This window comes from Pan troglodytes, chromosome 11 (genome assembly GCF_028858775.2).
Source record: "Pan troglodytes isolate AG18354 chromosome 11, NHGRI_mPanTro3-v2.0_pri, whole genome shotgun sequence".
In the NCBI taxonomy this organism is placed as follows: Eukaryota; Metazoa; Chordata; class Mammalia; order Primates; family Hominidae; genus Pan; species Pan troglodytes.
Window position 1 is genome coordinate 59,148,250 of NC_072409.2, and position 18,313 is coordinate 59,166,562.

The window sequence follows — 18,313 nt, forward strand, 5'->3', positions numbered from 1 at the left end:
CTTAAAACCATTTTCTCAAAAATTTACAAAACAACAATAGAGAGAAATCACTTACATTGAGCTGAAATCTGATTGCCCAGAGTTTCCATTTTCTACTGCACTCTGGACAACTGAAGATAAGCCCACTCCTTCTTGCACATAGCAGCAAGTCAGCTGTCTGATGCCAGTCCTTGAGGCCTCCATATTTCTCTTCTCCAAGATAAATGATCCCATTTCCTTCAGCTGTCTCTCAGTTGGCAGGAATTCAAGTCTTCTTGACTTCTTGTCACCGCCCCCCTCCCACTGAAGTACAGCATATCAAGTGGGCTCAGAGAAAAACCCATTCAGAAGTTCAGGTGGCAGTTGGTCATCTGTCGAAAATTAGCGAGTCCATGGTTCTTTGTGTTCTTGCACCAACGTGGCCTAACTTTGTGGGGTCTCAGGTGCTGTATTAAAGGTGCTCTATTTCATGCATCAGTGATAGATGAAAGCAGGTCTGCAGGACACACATGCAGTTATAATCAGAACACCATGGCGAGCTTTCCCAACACTTATAAAACCTGGCTGATTTATCAATGCCAACTCAGCACAAGAACAGCAAGGAAAATGTATAAAGGGAATAGTAGGAAAATATGTTCCCCTGGCAATCAGAAGAATTAACAATGGTATAGCCAAGATATGCATGTTATGGCAGCACATGACCAAGATAAGAGCACATACCAAAGCGGTCAAGAGGATCAGCTCTTCCACATATTTGCTGTGTGACTTGGGAAGGTTTCTTAACCACTCTGTGCCACAGTTTCATTATCTGTAAAATGGGGATAATAGTGGTCCCTACTTGATACAGCTAACACAAGGTTTAAATGAGCTGTTCCTTTAAAAGTGTCTCTGGCACATAAGATCCACTACGTAAGTGTCTAACAAACAAAAAACAAATGAAGTGACTTTGATTTCATGGTTTCTGACTGGAATGGTCAGAGGAAATAATGTAAACAAGAGGTGTGCAAATGGACCTGCTTGGCAAATTTGAGGACCAAACTGTGCTCTGTTTAGGAAACATAACAAAGAATACAGTTCTATCGGCTGAAGCATTCCACCTGTTGCAAACACAGAGGAAACTGTCCTTTCATAGATTAGTGCTTTGGACACCTGCCTGCCTGCCATTTCTTCCTTGTCAAAAAAGGCTAAAATAGACCAACCTCATTAGTACCAGGAACATATGAATATGTTAAACGGTTGGTACAATGACTCCTATTCAAAAGTACAATGACTGAGAGGGAAACAACTACCACTCCTAGTTATTGCCATTCCTTCGTTTACATGGGGCCCCATGGAGTTTATTTAGGGCACACAACTGAAGTACATTTCTCTATAATTTTCTCCTGCAATGGATCAGCAACTTTTATTTATTTATTTTTTTCTTTTTGAGACAGAGTCTTGCTCTGTCACCCAGGCTGGAGTGCAGTGGCGTGATCTCGGCTCACTGCAAGCTCCACCTCCTGGGTTCATGTCATTCTCCTGCCTCAGCCTCCTGAGTAGCTGGGACTATAGGCACCCGCCACCATGCCTGGCTAATTTTTTTGTATTTTTAGTAGAGACGGGGTTTCACCGTGTTAGCCAGGATGGTCTCGAACTCCTGACCTCATAATCCGCCTGTCTTGGCCTCCCAAATTGCTGGGATTACAGGCATGAGCCACCACACCCGGCCCCTGGATCAGCAACTTTTGTACATGAGGCAGACTGGATGTTCGGCAGAGCCAGAGTTCATACTATGCTGAACGTGTCAGTAAAATACAAATTATCCTTGAACTGGGCTTTTTCTAATTCCAAGTTCTTCTCCCACTTTCTTTAGCTTTACCTGTGTTCTAATTCAAATCCCTGAGAGTGTAATGACCTTCACCCAGACTATGGGTCACTAAGAATGTTCAGTGTAGGATGTTGATCTTGATGTATTGAAAATGGCACTGGTTCTGCTAATTATTGGTGGGGGACTCCTCTGGAAAAACATCTTGCACTACTGAGCACATTTCTTCATCAATCTTTATGAAATCTATCATTTCTCCTATACAGTCATTCTGAGTATCAAATGGTATTGGTAAAAACACTTTTTGGACACCAAACCTGGAATTGCAAACTCGAATGCCTGTGGTGGCCAGAGAGGTAACATAAATATGTGATTAGCGGCAAGTGTAACATGATAGAGAGTGGTGGTGACTGTTGACAAAGTGGGAAGTGTATGTCCAGCCTAAAGACATTCAAATTCAAAGGTTAAAAAAAGTGATACTGGTGAAACAATATTGCCTAATATCAGATTAGTTCATGGACGAGATTTGACCTACAAAACACCTGCTTGCAACTCTCAGAAATAAAGAGCAATATGGTATGGTAGAGGGGAAGAAAATAGATTTTGGAGTTAAACTGGCCTATGTTAAAACTGGTGGTATGACCTCAAGTAAGTTAATGAAGGTCTTTAAGACTCAATTTTATGTATCTATAAAATCCTGTCTCCAGGATTGTTATGAATATTTTAGAACAATGTAAACTTATTACCAATAATTATTAATTGAAGAAGTTCAAGTCTTTCTATGTAAATATCCTGCTCACTTTATCTAGAGTGCTCACAGCAACACTTTTCCCCTAGTTTATTCTTGTTCAAAGTGCTGAGGTTTCCAAGTGCATGCTGAAGTTAGAAAGATAAAAGCATGAAGATACAGTGGGTGAACCTAGAGGAAGGCTGCCAAGACTGCACTGGCTTTGTCTGCATGTTATCCCATGCTCTGAGATCTGATCCTTGGCCTCCCAGTCCAGCAATAACTTCATTACGACACTCAGAAATGAGGAGACACATAATAATGAACTCCTGTGAAGTTCACATGCAACTGGGACATGAAGCCGAATGTCTATGTGTTTTTTTCTTTAGGGTGGGTATTGATCTCCAGGTGGAACTATTTATATCCTTAAACCAAGGCAACTCACTCTCAATATTGGAGTGTCCAAGAAACTGCAGACATCTCACTTGGCCTCCCTTGTGCTACATCTGGTTGATTACAGTTTTTACTTGTTTTAAATTTTTAAAAAATATATGTGATACTTTTGTGAAGGAAAAAAATAAAAACAAGAAGAAAAAGAACTGCTTTATTTCTGAATTTAGAACCAGACATTAATTCCTGGTTCAGACTGTCATGACCACAAGGAAATGAGAAATATTTGCTCATGATTTCTTTCAGATGCTTCAAAATATTTAGAAGTTTTAGGACTTTCTTTGGCCAAAGTCTGGCTGAGGTCATATATTTTCTCTGTTCCTGAGTCTGGGGTAGTAAAGGGGGAATAAAGAACAGCAGGAATCTATTCCAACTAGGGTTGGCAGATTTAGCAAATGAAATTTGAATTTCAGATAAAAATGAATAAGTTTTTAGTATAGGTATGCCCCCATTCGAATTGGCAATATCTGCAATTTACGGGATATAAGTTACACTAACAAGCTACTGTTGTTTATCTGAAATTCAAATTTCACTTAACATCCTGTATTTTTATTTGGCAACCCTAATTACAACCCACAAGGCAAAAGCCCTCATCAATGGCTTCCAAAAGTGTATATGGAGAGAGAGCTCTCTCTTTCATTAGTGTTGGGGTGTTGTGGACGTTGAGGAGGTATATTTTCTTTGGAGACTGATTTCTGATAGGTAAGGCCTGAGCCTTGGGCACTAATAGCTGTTAGATCTCTATGGTCTTCCAGCCAACTATCATAGCGTCTGGTGATGGGGACCAAAGAGGAGGGAGCTGAAGAAACCCTTCCCTCTATGTGCTTTTAGAACAGAGATGAGTTGCTTTTAGAGATAAAATATAGCATATTAGGACAATCAAAGAGAAAGTGTCAGCATATAGAATAAATTATCTGGAAAATCAGAATTATGTATGTAACCATTACTTATAAATGGAAATGATTTTGGAGACAATCTCCTCTCTTCCTATCATTTTACAAATGAGAAGACAGAGACTCAAAGCAGTTTCCTTTCTGGAATGTGATGGAAGGGATGTGTCTGTGTGTGTGTGCATGTGTGTGGGTAAGCCTAGCAGCAGTAGTAGCAGTAGTAGCAGAAGGAGATGGCGAAGGAGAAAAAGGAGGAGGGAGAGGAGACGGAGGAGGAGGAAAAAGGGGGGGAGGAGGAAAGAAACTGAGGCAAAAAGACTTGAAGTACAGATACCTTTCCACTACACCTGTCCTGCTACATGATTGTGGGTTTCTACAACTGTTTTTCCTGTAACTTTTTAAAAACTTACATAAATAATACACATTCCTTAGAGAAATTCAGGATTACATACAAACAAACAAACAGAAACCTCTTCCATGAATCCAACATACAGATATTACTATTATTAACATTTTAGTGTATAAAGAAAGTACTTTGGTATGAAAGACCCAGCATTCATTCTGCCTTCTTCAGGGAGCCACACCCACATTTTGCTCTGGGGATAGCCACTCAATCAATGGAATATCATTTCTAGTGGGACCACCAACCCAGGTGTCAGGTCCTCTGCTGGCAAAGCAGTAGGCAGGTGACCAAGCTGTGATTTCAGTCTCTAGCTAAGTGACCCTCGAAGACTGACAATGCTGGAGTTTCTTCCTCCTGAGAGGGGAACACTAATGAGATCACTCATTGGCACATATCATTCAGACACCTGGAGCGCTCAGGGTCCTGGGCCTCCTGAGAACTAATTCTTCACCTTTTCCTTCAATTCTAATACGGGAAATTGATTGTGTTCTTGGCCTCAACTAGTGGCCTCCATACCATGACCTGTGCAAGAGACAGAGGCCCATCAAGAACTGAAGTCTAGTTCTCCACCCCTTGAATCTGGGATGCATTGCAATTTGCTTTAGCCAGTAGAATGCAGGAACAGTGAAGTGCGTCAGCTCAGAGCCTCAACTTCTAGAGGGCTTGTGTGCTTCCAGTCTCTCTTGGAGCCACAAGAACAAAACTGGTGTCAGCTGCTGGAGGATAACAAACCACTTGGAGGAGAGCACAGGGGTCTCAGCCAACTCTCAGAAGTAGAACCACCTCATGCACACACAGCTGACCTCAGATACATGAAGAAGACGACCTTATATCACGAGCTAAATACATGTTCTAAGCCTCGAAGTTTGAAGTGGTATGTTATGCAGCAATACCTAACTCATACTTGTATGAACTTCCACATCTTTCCAATAAATTCTGTTTTTGTGAATTTCTACAGCTACAAAGAACTCTATTAGACACTTTCCAACTAGTCTCTCATTCTTGTAACAGAATGTGATCATATCACACATGCTCTTTTGTAATCTACTTTATTTCACTTTGCAACTGATTTTGAGCATCTTTCCCAAACGATCAAATGTACACAGTTAAAGAAGGAAAATCTCCCAAATGCCACTTCGGAGCCTCTGCCCAAACCAAGTTTCATCATGACATTATGGCCACCAGCCAAAATGCCATTTGTAGGCAGGCCTAGCATGATCTGTTCTGTCCAGAAGGAAATGCCTTTAGCTTGTTTCTCCATGAGATTATTGGACAGCACTGTGACTTTTCACAGCTTGATGACCAAGAAAAGGACACAGTCATGCCTGAGAGGTGCTTGAGAACATTAACCTTCCCAGGCACTGTTTACCTCTTTGGAGAAAGAAAGCAATAATTGCATTCAGAATGTTCTATTATTTTCAAACATATAAAACATATGGACAGCGAAGACAGAAAAAGAGATAGACGTTCCCCATAATGATTTTATCTTCTGACCCAAAACTGAGTGATTGGAGCTCTCCAGTCCTTTTATTCCTGGTCATCCTATTTCCATTATCCTTTTTTTTTTTTCCACCAAAAGGCAGCTTTAATTTGAGATATTATTTGTTTGGCAGAGTAGGGCAAGGGGAGGGTGCAATGCCAGCCCCATAACTCTAGTCTCTAGTCTCCAAGCTAATGAAAATACATTAATATTTTCCAAGGAAATTAGTGTTTGTAAAATGGATCCCCTGCAACTGTGCACACATTTCTATTGTAAGGAATTTTCTGAATGCATTATCTGCTTTGATCCCTTCCAATAGGCACACAACTGTAGGTCTATTCTCATCTTGCTTGCTTTTCCTTTGGATTTGATTTTTTTGTTGATAACAATAATTCCTATGGCATTTATCTCATTTAATCCTCATCAAAACTGCATGAGGTAGATATTGTTATTATTCTCCTTGGAATAAATTGAGGCTTAGAGAAGGCAAGTAAATGGTGTGAAGTCTTGTAGCTAATAAACGACAGAGCTGCGATGCCACCCTTGTTTGTCAAACTCCCAAATCAGGATGTTTTACCTTGATGTTTTCATGTCCCAATTCTTACTGAATTTGAAATACAATAAAGACATAAAAAATAAATCACCAAAGTACGGGTTACTTTTTTTTAAAGTAGGAAACAATAAGTGGCCTTAATGAGTTTCCTTCCAATCCTAAAAGAGTATGATGTTGAAATCCCTGTCTCTTTTCTCCCTAGGCAGCGTCTTTAGACTTCCAAATAAGCCTGAAGAGGACAGGAGAGCGAGCAATGTCTCCCTGAATGGGACTACAGGGGACGCTGGTAACCGCACCTCATTCAGCAACTTGAGAAACATCAGCAATAATACTACAAGCAATCGCTTAGGTACTTGACTGTGAGCAGGAATATGAGACAAGTGGAACACACTGGCTCTCATTTTTTAAAGATGATTTCACCTTAAGAGGTAAATACTTACGGAAAACAATAAAGCACCTACAAGAAGAATTATGATACAGGTCAGCACTGTCCAACAGAACTTTCTGTCATCATGCAGATGTATTGTATCTGTGCTGTCCAAGATGTGACGTATCCAATATATTACCCACCTATGGCTATGGAGCACATGAAATGTAGCTAGTATGATGGAGGAACTCATTTTTAAATTTTAATTATCTTTATTAGCTTAGTTAACTTTAATTAACTGAAATTTAAATTAAAATAGCCAAATGTGGCCAGTGGCTACCATATGGGATGGCACAGCTATAGATGGCCATAGAAGTATGGTGAAGTGGTCAGGGAAGTCCTCATCAAGAAAGTACATTTTGAGAAGCTTTTGAAGTGGGGTACAGAGGGAAGAAAATGCAACTGGATTGAGAAAGGTGGGAGGAAATGAACAAAACACAAGGTTTGTTCTAGTAGAAGGCCTGGGGTTACAGATTCAAATGCCTACAGAAAGAATCATAAGGTGGGCCAGCAGGCCGGGCACGGTGGCTCATGCCTGTAATCCCAGCACTTTGGGAGGCCAAGGCGGTCGGATCACTTGAGATCAAGAGTTCAAGACCAGCCTGGCCAAAAGGATGAAGCTCCATCTCTACTAAAAATACAAATATTAGCCAGGTGTGGTGGCACCTATAATCCCAGTACTCAGGAGGCTGAGGTGGGAGGATCACTTGAACCTAGGAGTCAGAGGTTGCAGTGAGCCAAGATCATGGCTTTGCACTCCAGCCTGGGTGACAGAGAGGATTGGTGGGGGTTATGGGGACCATGGAGATTAGAGACCCTACCCCCATCTAAAGCGGCAATCACTAGTCAGCTCCAGCCAGTTATTGCCATACAGAAATGTAGGTTCAATGTTGACTATCTTCTTATTTTTTGGAGGAAGTCAGAAACTCCAATTTTATGTTAAGTCACCTAATGTTAAGTCTTGGCCACAGTGTGTGCTAAACATTCTTAGCAGATGCTGTTGGTGCTCCACTCATATCCACTCAGCACTCCCGTCTGCAGGTGAGGCTGCCTAGTGTGACTGCCTTCGACTCTGCCTGAAGACAATGTGCACACACTTGACCTGCATTCAACACATGCAGGAATGCTAAAACATTAATGCCCTTGGAAGCAGCTCTCAAACAATGAGAGGAAAGTATATAAATATGATAGATAGTCTTACCTCTCAGTTAGGATAGCTCTGAGATATGTTCTGTATTGCCTCCCAGAGTTTCCTTATGTGACTGAGCTCCAGCTGCCACAGTACAAACTGGTAGATAATGTGCCATTCATTGGAATCCATCCCTTTTCCTTCTCACTCTCCCACTTGCCTGTATACTGATGTTTCCTGGGATCACCTCCCAATAAACTACTTGGACACCAATCCAAATCTCAGAACCTGATCCTGGGAGGAACCCAAACAAAGACATTGTTGCAGCAAACAAACTCAAATTCCAGTGGCGAACACAATGATGTTTCAATCTCACTCACATCACAGTCCAATGAGGGTCACTGTGGAGACTGTTCCACCATCCAGGGAGCCAGGCTCCTTTCATCATGTGGCTCTGCATCTTCTATGACACCTTCCTTCTCTGCATTCAGTTGCAGATGGGGACAGATAGAGAACGTGGAGGGCCGGGAGGAGGATTTTTACCGTCAAGGCTTGGAAACAGTGACCAGCACTTCTGTTCATATCCATTGGCAGAACTCATCATATGGTTCCTCCTACTTGCTGGGGACGCTAGGAAACGTAGTGCAGCTGTGCACCAACTGTAGAAGGAAATAGGTTTGCTGAACACATAGCAGTCTTAGCTGCTGCAACTTATTTATTTATTGAGACAGAGTCTCACTCTGTCACCCAGGCTGGAGTGCAGTGGCGTGATCTCAGTTCACTGCAACCTCTGCCTCCGGGGTTCAAATGATTCTCCTGTCTCAGCCTCCTGAGTAGCTGGGATTACAGGCATGTGCCACCACACCGGGCTAATTTTTGTATTTTTTTAGTAGACATGGGGTTTTCACCATGTTGGCCAGGCTGGTCTTGAACTCCTGGCCTCAAGTGATCTGCCTGCCTCGGCCTACCAAAGTGCTGTGATTACAGGCACGAGCCACTGTGCCTGGACTGCAACTTATTTAGATTTTGTAAAAATACTGTCCGGGCCAAAGAAGCTATGCCTGTGGACCAAAGTCAGCTTGTGGAACACCAGTTTGGAAACTGTGGCCCAGATATTATTCCCTAGAGTTAAGGGAGAAAAATTTTGCTAGCAAGCCACTCAACAAGTTCTTAACTTGCACAGAAATAAGTGTGCCACATTTTATTCAATGTCGAAACACTGTACTGAGTGCTCCACGCACAGTGCTGTAGTGAGCAGCCTCTGGAGATGTGTGTGAAACATGCAGATATTGCATGACTATATGAAATTAATCTATATGAAATTCGAAATGACTATATGAAAATTGAATCAATTCTCCACTGACTGAGTTTATAATTTCACAGAGAAAATGATCATTTCATTTCTGATAGTTCTTACGTGAGCAGTGGGTCCCTAACCAGATAGCTGTGACTTCCTTCATCCTCTGTCAAGTGATTATCTCTTAGTAGGTCATGTCAATGTAGCCCCACTTCCACCTCATCTTCAGCCTCTCCCCCTGATTCCCTATGCTCCAGCCCCACTGCTTGTTTCTCAAACTTGCCAAACTTTTTACACCTCCAGAATTTTGCAAATGCTGTTCCTTATTCCAAAAATGCATTCCTGCTCTCTTCTCTTCTCTTTGCTTCATTCTTTACCCAACTGGGTCACCGGCATCTGTCAAGTCTTGGCATAAATATTCTTCCCTCATAGAAGCTTTGACTGACCCCCCAAAACAAAGGGGCTTTTCTCCACCTACCATTATTCCCGCTCCTTCTATCTATCATGATTCGGAACCATATCTGCATGTTTCACACACATCTCCAGAGGCTGCTCACTGCAGCACTGTGCATGGAGCACTCAGTACAGTGTTTGGACATTGTCAGAGCTCAAAGATATCTGTTGAATAAATAAATGAATACCAAGAAAACTCCACTGCTTTAAAGAAGTTTGTGTGGATACCTTTTATAATTAAAATAACATCTCCCCATCTGTCTTGAAAGTTTAGTTAAACTTGATTAGGATTTAATGAAGAGAAATATTTATATATTGAATGCTACCTGAGGCAAAGAAATAAAATAAAAATCCTCCCTTTATCTCAGAAATCCCTGAACTTAGTCTCTTCTAAAACTAACCTAGATAAAACTCAGTGTGATCATTTATGTCAACAGGGGTGGAGAGATGAAAGCTCTTTGAAAAAGTGAAACTGATATTACAATGCAAAATTTTAATTCCTAAAAGCATCATTGACCTAAATAATCTAACAAGTTGCTCAGGGAGAAAAAAATAGGAATCAGCTTTGATTTTTCCCCACCCCTTCCAATCTCTCTGCCATCCTTATGAGCTGTACTTCCAAACACAGCTCAGCTTCACCACTTGCCTCTTCCCCTTTTGCCCAAGATTGCGTCAATCCAAGCTGCTGAATGTGTAATGAAGCTGTCTGTCTAAGAAGCACAGTTACTTGTTTAGTTAGAAATGTAATTTTTGTTTTGGGGTTTTATTTGGGAGGGATTTTTTCCAAGTGGTAGAATTTGAAAGTGTTTTCCCTATAGGAGGCAGATTCGGAAGTCTGGCCTATGACTCTTTTGGAAGCTGAAACTAATTAAAATATTTATTTTTCGCCCCTGTAGCTAAGACCCGGCAGGGGAGATAGCATTCGTTTTATGAGGGTGTAACTATATCCACTAACCTCTTGTGTGCCACATTCAGCATCTGCCCCAAGGCTGCCACACCTGCTCAAACACCTGCCCAGTATGTGAGTATTTGGTAGAATAGTTTTTAATGGCTTACCTAAGGGCACCCAGGGTCACTCACCTTTACCTGAGGACAATAGAGTCTTGTTCCACATATTTATTACCTATACACTCACCTCTGAGTGAAGTACTTTCCTGGTTTCACCTTCAGTGAGATCTGAAAAGCTATGCAAAAGACAAATAGAAAAAGAGGAAGAGAGAAATTAAAAAATAATTGTGTGTCATTTAAAAAAAAAAAAATCACAGACCGGGCATGGTAGCTCAAACCTGTAATCCCAGCACTTTGAGAGGCTGAGGCAGGCAGATCACAAGGTCAAGAGATTGAGACCAGCCTGGCAAACATGGTGAAATGCCATCTCTACTAAAAATACAAAAATTGGCTGGGCGTGGTGGCGCATGCCTGTAATCCCAGCTACTCGGGAGGCTGAGGTAGGAGAGTCGCTTGAACCCAGGAGGCAAAGGTTGCAGTGGACTGAGATCACGCTACTGCACTCCAGCCTGGTGACAGAGTGAGACTGTCTCAAAAAACAAAATCACAGAGGTTGAGAAAGATACGAGAATATGTTAACTGTCCTCCGTGCTTCCAGAGTGTCTACAGAATCCTCAAAGAAGTGTAAAGCCATAAACCAAGACAGAGCCAATTTCAGCATTCACTGTTTTTGAATGGCAAAAACTAATAATGATGCTTCTTCTGAATACTCAGTATGTCCAAGGACAGGCTAGATGTTTTACTTACATTATCACATTACTTCTCCCTACTCTCTACCATAGGAGACAGTATGAATATTTATGAATATTTTGTTATATTTATTTAATATTCATTAAATATTTATGAATGCTTTGCAAATGAGGAAACTAGAGCTCCAAGAAGTCCAGTGACTTGGGAAGTAGTAATGCATGGGCTAAGAGCAGACTTGGAGGTCACATCATCTGGGCTGGGGTCCCAGCTCTGCTATTGACCAGCAGTGTGACTTTAGACAAATTACTTAATCTCACTAAGCCTCTGTTTTGTCACAAAAGGGCAGTGGTAATAGGTAATGACCCACCTTACTTGTGAAGATGCAATGACTTAACACACACACAATGCCTGGCACATGATCTAACACATCACCTAGCACACAAGACATGCTGAACCAAGGTTTGCTATCATCCTCCTCAAAGATCACACACAGCTAGAGGGTTGAGAGCAAGGCTGCCAACCCTGGTTGTTTTATTCTGCTCATAAAGCTTCTGTATCTTCCATTTGCAAAAACTAAATTCAGAGAAAAATAATTGGAAATAGAAAAGGGTGGTCAAAGAGAACACCAGAACCAGAAGGAGGCGAAGACCAGTTCCTTCTGTATCTGGAACTTGCCCTGTATGGGTCCTTTGCCTCCTATACCAGGCCCTGGAGGAAAACCTGTTTGGTGAGCTAAGAAGTATTTGTTTTTCTAATCAAGAGAAGTCTCTATAAGCCTTCTAGAATTCTCATCCTTGATGGTGAAAGAAATTACAATGTGCATATTCTATTGTTACAGGCCAACTCCCCATTTTCCTTCCCCCAAGACTGCCTTTTCCCACACCTTATTCCTCATTCTCCCACCTCTCCACTTCTTGACATTGGCCTGGTTCTTCAAGGGCCACCTGAAATCCCACCACCTCCCCAGTGAAGGTTTCCCCTTTCTCTGGAGGCTGAAACATTTATTTTTAGTTTAAACATTTAATTGGTTTTCCTGTTTCATAGGGACTAATAACCCCCGAATAGATGATGTACTTCCTTTGTGTACTCCACAGGGATTGATACTAAGTTTCAAACCCAGAAAGTTCTAAATAGATATGTACTTTGTATAAATTATTGTTAAGAACTGAACTGATTGTAGCATTTGTGAAACTCCCGCCTGGTAATAGGGATGGAACTGAAAACTTGGCACAGAGTTTTAAGGCTTGGTCCCCACCCTCAAGGTGCTTTCATCCGTAAAGAGAACAAAGCCCGACCAGGTGTGGTGGCTCACGCCTGTAATCCCAGCACTTTGGGAGGCTGAGGTGGGTGGATTATCTGAGGTCAGGAATTTGAGACCAGCCTGACCAACATGGTGAAACCCCGTCTCTACTAAAAATACAAAATTAGCCGGGCGTGGTGGCGCATGACTGTAATCCCAGCTACTCGGGGGGCTGAGGCAGGAGAATTGCTTGAACCTGGGAGGCGGAGGTTGCAGTGAGCCAAGATCGCTCTATTGCACTCCGGCCTGGGCGACAGAGTGAAACACCGTCTCAACCAAAAAAAGAGAAAGAGAGAGAGGGAAAAAAAAAAAAAAAAAAGCCCACAGCCTGTTACAACTGGGAGGCACTGAGGCAGAAAAGTTAGCATTATGGGTTACTTAATTTCCCTTTTTTTTTCTTAACAGTAAAATGGGTATAACAGTTGTACCTACTTCATGGACTCTTTGTCAGGTTTAAATCAGATAGTGCAGAGCCTAGCATATCCTAAGAGTTCAAATATAGCTACAGGTAGGTTCAGAAATTAGAAAAGCAATTGTTCAAATACCAGGGGGAACAACAAACATCTTATAATTAAAAGGCTCAACTGGGTATATTTCCAGAGACAGCTGAGCTGCTATCAAGTTATTTTAAAGGTATTTTATGCTAAGTACATAGTTCACAGTAGAGATAGACACTTCTACTCATGCTAATTTCTATGCAGTGGGGCAGGGGAGAGGAATTAAGAGTTGAAGCAATGGAAAGGAGTGTGCTTCTGGGCCTGGGAAATCCCAGGTGGGAGGTGACTCTGGAAGTCAAGGCCATCATTGCTCTCTTCTACCTGAATAAAAGGAATGAGTAAATTGGAGACAAATTGATAGAGTTCCAAGTAATGAACCCGAAAGAGTTTCATTGCTTTATATTCCATTATGAGGAGAGTGTAGGGTTGAGTATGCTGACCTGCAGTGAAACTGTGTTTTATTTTTTCCAACAGAGGCCCCATTTCAACACAGGCAACATTTCCTTTTTTCTGAAGCTGCTTTAGGGAAAGCAGAAGGCAAAATAAGCAGGCAGATTGGACATTACTGAGCTGAAATCATCTGGGCTCAGAAGCATCTTGTGAGATAGCAGACGGACTCTATGAGCCCTTGTGTCCAACTTTGGCACAGGGGGCTTAGGGGGTCCCACTCTTTGGGAAATGACTTTGGTCCACACTAATGTGCTCTATTAAAGGAGCTCCAGGAATCCTTTGAATAGGATTCTAGCAGTTTCTAGCAGTTGCTGGTCCTGTTGGAAGTATCGTAACACTAAAATGCAGCTCCCCTAGCCACTGCATTTAGGGTAAGGGTACCACATGTAGCAACCAGGGGCATCTTGTTCAAAGCCTCCTGTTCCAAATTTAACTTGTGTTTTTGGTGAACTTGGTTGTGGGTGGAGTTGACACCTGCCAAGAAGGTCCCAGGTTGATCCTATTAATAGGCATGACTGTAGCTAAGGAAGTTACAGTGCTAAGTTGCACTTGGTTGAACTATAGCTTTGAATGTGATGATCCTCCCCGCCTGAATGAAAAGAAAAGAGAACCACCTGCAATTAGATTCTACAGAAGCATGTGCTGAAATACATACGGGAAACTTTGCAGGCTCAACAATGACAAGCTGAAAGTATTAGGAAGATGATAAGGTACACATCCTAATAATAGTAACTAAATAGTGAACATTTCCTGCCTCCTTACTCTGCGCCAGGTAGTATACTCAAGACCATAGCTGTATTATGTCACAGTCCTTGCATCACTCTGTGTGGTAGGTACTAAGGTCTTCCTTTCATAGTTGAGGTACCTGAGGCACTGAGAGGTCAGGTGCCTGCCTAGGTCACACAACCAGAAAGTGCAGAGGCAGGACGTGAACACAGACCAGGTTCCAATGTCTCCACTCTTTCTATCAAACTGCCACTGTTAGTCTCTAATGTAAGCTTCATTGAACCAACACACAAAGCACCTGCTGGGTGTGGGGCAATGTATAAAATCCCTGGGGGCACAGAAAAGAAGTATAAACTTGATTGTGCTTGCAATATAGTTCCAAAAAACCAATGAACTATTCGTGTGGTTAGTAATTGGATTAGAATAAGGGCCATCTCCCAAAGAAAATAGAAATCCTTCCCAGGGTGGAGACCACATCTGTTTTCCTATCCAGAGAGCTTTGCTCAAAGGCCTATACCTCCCAGGCTCTGGACAAACATCTCTTGATGCTGACGGGAGGGACATGGTGTCATAGAACAAATCAGGTCTTATGGCTGAAGGTCCTGAGTACTGGTCCCAGCACTACCCCAAATTTGTCCAGTGCCTTTGGCAAGTTAACTTACCTCTCTAGGGGTCAATTTCCATGTCTACGGAAAAGAAATAATAAAAATAAAAGTTAATGTATGCCCTAGCCTACTTCACAAAGTTTAGTGGCGATGAAATGCAGTAACTATACAAACATGCTATGGCTGGGTGCGGTGGCTCATGTCTGTAATCCCAGCACTTTGGGAGACCACGGCGGGTGGATCACTTGAGATCAGGAGTTCAAGACCAGCCTGGTCAACAGGGTGAAACCCCATCTCTAGTAAAAATACAAAAAAAAAAAAAAATAGGTGTGTGGTGCACGCCTATAATTCCACCTACTCAGGAGGCTGAGGCAGGAGAATTGCTTGAACCCGGGAGGCGGAGGTTGCAGTGAGCCAAGATTGCACCACTGCACTGCAGCCTGGGTGACAGGGTGAGACTCCATCTTAAAACAAAACAAAACAAAAACCCAAAATGTGCTATGCAACACTATAAGGAATTTCTTTATGAGCTTTATTCCTTGAGAGTGCTGCAGAAAATCACCGGAGTGGATATCCCTGAGAGCTGAGCGCTTGGGTATGACTTCATGAATGAGGGGGACAACTGAAGCTATAGAGTCTTGTGGATTCTAGAAGCCTTAAACTGGCCAATTCTCATTTTATGTTTGAAAGCCTGGAGTGGGATGTGAAGGATGTGATACAGAGTTGTCTCCAGCTTTGGGTTCCAGGATCTCCTTGTTTGGTGAAAGGAGCCTTGACATTTTTCCTTCCTGTAAACTTTGCCATCTTCCTTCTCTGCTTGGCAATTCATGCCTAACAAGTGACATTTCCTAGGGGCAAGATAGCATAACTGTCAAGAATAGGGAATTCCTATTATTAATTTTTTTGGTTTACTTGTAACCACCCAGTGGGTTCACCTTGCCTGCTGCCTAGACAAAGCCAATTTACCAAGGCAGGGGAATTGCAACACAGAAAGAGTAATTCACGCACAAATGGCTGTGCGGTAGATGGGAGTTTTATTATTACTCAAATCGGTCTCCCTGAGCATTCTGGGATCAGAGTTTTTAAGGACAACTTGGTGGGTAGGGGGAGGCCTGTGAGCCAGGAGTGCTGATTGGTCAGAGATGAAATCAAGGGAGTCAAAGATGTCTTCTTGTACTGAGTCGGTTCCTGGGTGGGGGCCACAAGATCAGATGAGCCAGTTTATCGATCTGGGTGGTGCCAGATGATCCATTAAGTGCAGGGGCTGCAAAATATCTCAAGCACTAATCTTAGGAGCAATTTAGGGAGGGTCAGAATTTTGTAGCCTCCAGCTGCATGACTTCTAAATCATAATTTTTAACCTTGTGGCTAATTTCTTAGTCCTACAAAGGCAGTCTAGTCCCCAGGCAAAAAGGAGGTTTGTTTTGGGAAAGGGCTGTCATCATCTTTCTTTTAAACTATAAACTGTTTCTCCCAAAGTTAGTTCGGCCTATGCCCAGGAATGAACAAGGACAGCTTGGAGGTTAGAAGCGAGATGGAGTTGGTTAGGTCAGATCTCTTTCACCGTCTCAGTTACAATTTTGCAATGGCTGTTCAATCATTCTAAATCTCAGTTTCCTCAGCAGAAAATAAGGAGATGATAATAGTACCAACCTTATAGGATTATTGTAAATTTTTTATGTGAGGTAATTCCTATAAGGAGCTTAGCCCAATGGCTGGAAAATATATGTAGGCCATTGTTAATATGCATATATAGTTATAATTACGGTGTAGTTCTGTTTTTCTTCTACCAGCCCTATCTTCAAATATACTTGCTGTCAGTTAAAGTTCAATATCTTATAAAGAGATTTTAAGGCTTGGGAAAGATTAGTGAAATCAAGAAACTGGGAGTTGCTAAAAAGTTAGTTATAAGGCAAGAAGCCAGAAACATCACCCTCCCTGGATTCAGGCTGTTCCCCAATAATCTAAAGTGAGAAACATAAATAGGGCAAAGATAATCTACTTCATAAGATTATGAATAAATGACATGCAAGGATTTTTTTTTATTCTATAGCTCCTGTCACAGCATTGAGAAAGCAAACTTTTCATGAGGCAGTCACTGTCATTTGCTTTTTATTGCCTTAAATTTCCAGGCCGTGGAACCCCAAAGTCAACCCCCAAGCATCCCCAGAAGAAAAGTACACTTTGAATAATTACAGTCCTTTAACTTTCCTGATTCAACCTTCAAAGGCCACGAATTGCTTCTAACGAAGAAGCTGAAGTGAAAGAAGAAGGAACGTCAACAAAAATGTCTGTTTGTGTTATCTCTTTACTTTCACGGTTTATAGGTTTGGGGGAAAGTTTTTATTTTCGGTGGAATAGAAGAAGGGAAGAAGAGAGACTAAAAAGCATTTCTTAGATTTCCAGAAGCAGTAATGGAAAATCCCGACCCTAGAGTCTTGCTTTCTTCCTAGAAATAGAATGCTCCTGAAGTTCCCAGGAGAGCCCTTGGCAGACAGATGTCAATCATTCCATCCCTTGTTTTGCTGGGTGGAGTCACTGGAGCTTAAAGAAGGGGAAGTAAACTCAAGCACACATCCTGGTGACCTCTAGCCACGGGTCAAATTTCACTGATGTCAATTAAAAATGACCAAAGACCCGCCCCTGTGAAAACCGTGTGGGCAGCCATTTTGTCTCAGGGAAACTGCCCAGATCTGATGTACAGTATTTCCGGACGTCTCTTCGTTGTATATGGCATTTCCCTGAAATAAGCAACTCTCTGAAAAATATCATAGCGCAGATCAAAATGAAGTACTCTGTGGTGAAGTAGAAGTACACAGTCAACAAAGAAACTTGCCCTCAGGCTGCACAGTAAAACGTTGGAAATCCCAGAGCAGCAACTTGGAAATCCCACCTGCTGCATATTTGCCTGAGTACTTTAAGGTTCTATGGACAATTGTCTCTCTGCGTAGATTAACCTTAAATAAACTTGTTGCGTTTTGAGATGGTATTTCTTGTTTCATTTCTCTTGCTTTTCTCCCCTATTTTATAATAAGTTTCATTCACACGTGATACTTTAAGAAGAGATAACCTTCTACTAAGGGATGTTGCTGTGATAACCTCCAAGCCACAAACACAGGATTTAATCTTACCTCAGGGAAGTCCTGCCTCCCTTGCAGACTAGTTTATGTCTGAGTGGATTTGCCTATCAGCGCCCTTTTCTGATGAGGCATGTAGCCCAGCACGGCAGCAAAGAATCCTGCAGCAGGCAGATAAAGCTTTCTAAAAATGTTTTAATTTTACTTTAAATTGACAAATAATAATTGTGTATATTTATGTGGTACAATGTGATGTTTCAATACATGCATACACTGTGGAATGATCAAATCAGGCTAATTAACCATATACATTACCTTACATACTCATTTTTTTGTGATGAGAACATTTAAAATCTAGTCTTTCAGCA

At 41.8% G+C, this 18,313-nt stretch overlaps 1 long non-coding RNA gene across 1 annotated transcript in view; it reads left to right on the forward strand.

Moving 5' to 3' along the window:
• The window catches only part of LOC134807734 (uncharacterized), a 98,458-nt gene extending 80,601 nt beyond the window's left edge, over positions 1-17,857 (forward strand). Inside the window, exons 2-3 of the long non-coding RNA XR_010148929.1 lie at positions 6,489-6,714; positions 17,001-17,857. This is a non-coding gene — a long non-coding RNA (uncharacterized LOC134807734). The remainder of the gene's footprint in view (positions 1-6,488; positions 6,715-17,000) is intronic.
• Positions 17,858-18,313: the final 456 nt, after the last annotated feature.